At 39.9% G+C, this 5,946-nt stretch overlaps 1 long non-coding RNA gene across 1 annotated transcript; it reads left to right on the forward strand.

The window, feature by feature from the left end:
- The first annotated feature begins 832 nt into the window (after positions 1-832).
- LOC124735535 lies at positions 833-2,074 on the forward strand. Its single transcript, XR_007009438.1, has 5 exons — positions 833-883; positions 994-1,192; positions 1,303-1,500; positions 1,611-1,796; positions 1,915-2,074. It is a non-coding gene; the product is annotated as an uncharacterized LOC124735535 (long non-coding RNA).
- Positions 2,075-5,946: the final 3,872 nt, after the last annotated feature.

A 5,946-nucleotide genomic window follows, 5' to 3' on the forward strand; every position in this document is an offset into this window, starting at 1 on the left:
GTCAGCAATTCTGAAATTGAAATTAATGTGTGTTTGTGTGTGTGTGTGTGTGTGTGTGTGTGTGTGTGACAGTGTAGTCGAGGGATGAAAGTTTTCTGAACTTATGCTGCAAAGATAGAACCCTTGAATGGTGTGTTGGACGGCTGTATGACTGTCTTAACCAGCGTTAAATAAAATAAAATTTACAGCAATGGATAAAATGCTTACTATCCACTCTCCAAAACACTACAAAATTGCTCCACCACTGCTCAGCATGTAACACAAGAACTAAACTATTTGCTGTAGATACTCACGCGACATTTGTGTTTTGATCATAATAACATTTTACCCGATGTTTTCTACACTGTAAACTTACAGCTCTCTTGGTGTAAACAGTTGAGATTAAATTTACTGCACAACTAACTAATCAGCTTTGTAAATACTTTTGTGTTCTTACACCAGTTTATATTTCTTACCTTTGTAAACAAGGGTGCATTTTCATGAAAGTTAATCTTTTTCTTTACAGTGCACTCAGGCATGTCAGATATACAGGATTTTGTTTTGCCCCATGCGGAGCCAGCATTCTGCTCGCTGGAGGTTGAGCATGAGAAGTAGACTGGTTAGTATACAATCAACACTGCTGTGATATTGCGTTCATAAACTTGTTTATATTGTTTTAGCTCTGTCAATTCGGGTACATTTTGATAAACTTTAACCCTTTTGTTCACAGTCTTCTCAAGCATGTTAGCCGGGAGTGTGCCAATTTTGGCCCCAATGAACATCTGTTCTGCACACTCCACAAAACGGCCTGCTGGGCCAGCACTACTCAGACCTGTAGGCTGGGAAGAAGCATTCCGCTCACCACACGAAACGCCATTCAGACTAGAGCACAATAAGTAGGATGGTGAGTATATGATCCAGTCTGCTTGATATTTTGTACACACACTTGTTTATATTTTTTACCCCTATCGATATGGGTACATCTTGATAACATGTAACCTTTTTTGTTCACAGTCTACGCATTCCTGCTGGACAGAAGAGTGACTATACTGGCCCAGAGCAGCAAGTGTTGTGCTGTCTAAACAAAACACCCTTAAGGACCAAGCACTGGTCAGGGCTGTTGGCTGGAAAGGATCTGATTATAGCCTGAAGGAGCAAGGATTCTGCTCGCCATGCAAAACGGCGTTCGGACTCGACCAAAGGAACTAAAATGGTGAGTGTCCAATCCAGTGTCCTGTGATAATGTCTTCTTACACTGGTTTATATTTTTCACGTTGATGAACTGGGGTATATTTTACTGAAACATAGTTCTTTTGTTCACAGTTACTCAGGCCCGTTTGCTGGCAGTGTGCTGATTTTGGTCCAAAGCAGCAACTGTTCTGAACACTTGACAAAACGGCCTTCAGAGCCAACCACTACTCCGGTCTATTGTCCGGGAAGAAGCTAATTTCATCCCAGTGCAGGAAGCATTCCACTCACCAGGCGAGATGGTGTTCAGACTCGACAACAGGAAGTAGGATGGTGAGTATATGATCCAGTCTGCTTGATATTTTGTTCACACACTTGTTTATATTTTTTACCTCTAACGAAATGGGTACATTTTGATAAAAAGTAACCGTTTTTGTTCACAGTCTACTCAAGCCTGCTGGCTGGAGGGTGAATATGTTGGTCCAGGGCAGCAGGTATTCTGCTCGCTAACAAAACACCCTTCACGGCCAAGTACTACTCAGACCTGTTGACTAGAAAGGAGCTGAATTTGGCGCAGAGTAGCAAGCATTCTGCTCACTAGATAAAACTCGAGCGCAAGAGATGGGACTGTGAGTACATGTTTCAGTCCGTTGTGATACTGTGTTCTTATATTCTTCTGCAATTTTACCATGATCTATAAATATACACTTTGATGAAATGTAACTAGTTTGTTCACTGTCTAATCAGGCCTACTTGGCGGTGAGGAGCATTTTGGTCCAAAACAGCAACTACCCTCCTGGCGAGACAAATTGGCCTTCGGTGTCTAGTACTACTCAGAAATGTTGACCGGGAAGGAGCTAATTTTACCTTGGAGAAATCAGCATTCGGCACATCCTGCAGAACGGCCTTCAGCCTCGGGAACGAAAAGAATGGTGAGTATATGTTCCTATCTGCAACGATTTTGTGATCTTACATTTGGTTATTTATTTACCTTCATCGACAACAGTACAGTTTGATGAAACTTAATGCTATTATTCATAGTCTACTTAGACGTCTTGGATGAGAAAGAGTTTTTGTTGACTCCAGAGAACACACAGATTAGTGTCAACGTCTTCCCAACTATGTTGGACTATTCTTATTTCCTCACATATCACCATTCTACATTTCTAACACTGACATACGATCACACATCTTAGTAAGCACCTGTAGACCATTCCGTTTTTAGGAATGAGATTTTCACTCTGCAGCGGACTGTGCGCTGATATGAAACTTCCTGACAGATTAAAACTGTTTGCCCGACCGAGACTCGAACTCGGGACCTTTGCCTTTCGCGGGCAAGTGCTCTACCATCTGAGCTACCGAAGCACGACTCGCGCCTGGTACTCACAGCTGTACTTCTGCCAGTATTTCGTCTCCTACCTTCCAAACTTTACAGAAGCTCTCCTGCGAACCTTGCAGAACTAGCACTCCTGAAAGAATGGATATTGCGGAGAAATGGCTTAGCCACAGCCTGGGGGAGGTTTCCAGAATGAGATTTTCACTCTGCAGCGGAGTGTGCGCTGATATGAAACTTCCTGGCAGATTAAAACTGTGTGCCCGACAGATACTCGAACTCGAGACCTTTGCCTTTCGCGGGCAAGTGCTCTACCATCTGAGCTACCGAAGCACGACACAGGCCCGGTACTCACAGCTTTACTTATGCCAGTATCTCGTCTCCCACCTTCCAAACTTTACAGAAGCTCTCCTGTGAACCCAGGCTGTGGCTAAGCCATGTCTCCGCAATATCCTTTCTTTCAGGAGTGCTAGTTCTGCAAGGTTCGCAGGAGAGCTTCTGTAAAGTTTGGAAGGTAGGAGACGAGATACTGGCAGAAGTAAAGCTGTGAGTACCGGGCGTCAGTCGTGCTTCGGTAGCTCAGATGATAGACCGCTTGCCCGCGAAAGGCAAAGGTCCCGAGTTCGAGTCTCGGTCGGGCACACAGTTTTAATCTGCCAGGAAATTTCATTCCGTTTTTTGTTTCTCAGTGATTAACTTTTCAGTTCAGGCTAAAACTACAAAGTTGCTCATTCACAAATTTGGTCCGTTTTTCACTACAGTTAGCGATGTTACAGATAGAAATAGTACATTACAACATTTTCTCTCTGAGACTGTCACTTTGTGAAAGCCATACTAATAGACACAAACCATTATTTACGGGTAACTTCCGACTGTTGCTTGTGTTAGCTACCTGTGTTCTACTGATCAACAACATTCATTGAAATTTCAACTTAAACTGTAATATGGTTGACCTTCTCTCAGTTATTTTGTGAACATAGTTTATCAATTTGATGTTAATTCAAATAAGTACACTGGATTGCACAAAGAGAAAGAACCAACGCAATACACAGTATGCTAACATAATACGGAACAAGTTGCATGTGGCGGTAATCGACAATCTAAAAGTAGTGAAGGATTTCATTTTGTAATAGACCTACGTTAAGAGACTTCGTGCCTTATTCCAGCCACACAATCCCTATCTATGATGCAGTTCTTTTTATGCTGCACTCCAGTCTGCACACATCACTGAATCTTGCATGTCTAGATCAGATTAGATTAGATTAATACTTGTTCCATAGATCATGAATACGACACTTCGTAATGATGTGGAATGTGTCAGGTTAATAAAAGATGTCTGTACAAGATATTACATTACACAAAATATTGCATGACACTAATGTTCTTTTTTCCCTTAATTTATATCTAAAAATTCAGCCAATGAGTAGAAGGAGTTGTCATCTAGAAATTCTTTTAATTTATTTTTAAATGTTAGTTGGCTATCTGTCAGGCTTTTGATGCTGTTTGGTAGGTGACCAAAGACTTTTGTGGCAGCATAATTTACCCCTTTCTGTGCCAGAGTCAGATTTAGCCCTGCATAGTGAAGATCATCCTTTCTCCTGGTGTTATAGCTATGCACACTGCTATTACTTTTCAACTGGGTTGGATTATTAACAACAAATTTCATAAGTGAGTATATATATTTTGAGGTTACTGTGAGGATCCCTAGATCCTTAAATAGATGTATGCAGGATGACCGTAGGTGGGCTCCAGCAATTATCTGATTACACGTTTTTGAGCAATGAATACTTTTCTACTCAATGATGAATTACCCCAGAATATGATGCCATACGAAAACAGTGAATGAAAGTAGGCATAGTAAGCTAATTTATTGAAATTCTTATCACCAAAATTTGCAATAACCCTGATAGCATACGTAGCTGAACTCAGACGTTTCAGCAGACCATCAATGTGTTGCTTCCAGTTTAACCTCTCATCAATGGACACACCTAAAAATTTTGAAAATTCTACCTTAGCTACAGACTTCAGTTCAAAGTCTATATTTATTACTGGAGTTGTGCCATTTACTGTACAGAACTGTATATACTGTGTTTTATCAAAATTTAAAGAGAGTCCGTTTGCTGAGAACCACTTAATAATTTTGTGAAAAACATCATATACAATTACATCACTTAGTTCTTGGTTTTTGGATGTTATTACTACACTTGTATCATCAGCAAAAAGAATTAACTTTGCATCTTCATCAATGTGGAATGGTCAAGTCATTAATGTATATCAAGAACAGTAAAGGACCTAAGACCGAACCCTGTGGGACCCCGTACTTGATTAGCCCCCCCCCCCCCCCCAGTTTGAGGAATTAGCTGTTGTTTTAACATTACATGAACCACTTATTTCAACTTTCTGCATTCTTCCAGTTAAGTATGAATTAAACCATTTGTGCACTGCCCCCCTCAAACCATAATGATTTAGCTTATCTAAAAGAATTCCATGATTTACACAATCAAAGGCCTTTGTGAGATCACAAAAAATACCAATGGGTGATGTCCGGTTATTCAGAGCATTTAATATTTCATCAGTGAAAGTGTATATAGCATTTTCTGTTGAAAAGCATTTCTGAAAACCAAACAGACATTTTGTTACTACTTTATTTTTACAAATATGGGAGGCCACTCTTGAATACATTACTTTCTCAAAAATTTTTGATAGAGCTGTCAGAAGAGAGATTGGGCGGTAGTTGTTGACATCCGACATATCCCCCTTTTTATGCAATGGTTTTACAATGGCATATTTCAGTCCGTTGGGGAAAACATCCTGCTCCAAAGAGCTATTACATACGTGGCTGAGAATCCTACTTATCTGTGGGGAACAAGCTTTAAGTACCTTGCTGGAAATGCCATCAATTCCGTAAGAGCTTTTACTTTTCAGTGAGTTTATTATTTTACTGATTTCAGAGGGAGAGGTTGGTGGAATTACAGTTGTTTCAATCTGCACAGGTATGGCCTCTTCTATTAGTAGCCTTGCCTCTTCTAGTGAAGATCTAGATCCCATTTTCTCCACAACATTTAAAAAATGATTATTGAAGATATTTTCAATTTCTGATTGTTTGTTAGTACACTTGTCATTCAGTTTTATGGCACTTAAGTCTTCTTGTGCTCTTGGTTGCCCTGTTTCCCTTTCAATAATATTCCAAATTGCTTTAATTTTATTATCAGATTTACTGGTCTCAGACATGCATGATACACATGCTTCTGGACTTTTTAATAACTTTTCTTAGTACCGCACAATAGTTTTTATAATATTGAACAATTTCGGGGTCGGTACTCCCTCTTGCTGTTAGATACAGTTCTCTTTTACGGTTGCAAGATATTCTTATTCCTTTAGTTAGCCAAGGTTTTTTATATGTTTTCTTGGAATAATGTTTAACTATTTTCTTGGGAAAACAATTT

Source organism: Schistocerca piceifrons, unplaced genomic scaffold, assembly GCF_021461385.2.
Source record: "Schistocerca piceifrons isolate TAMUIC-IGC-003096 unplaced genomic scaffold, iqSchPice1.1 HiC_scaffold_1682, whole genome shotgun sequence".
Taxonomy (NCBI): Eukaryota; Metazoa; Arthropoda; class Insecta; order Orthoptera; family Acrididae; genus Schistocerca; species Schistocerca piceifrons.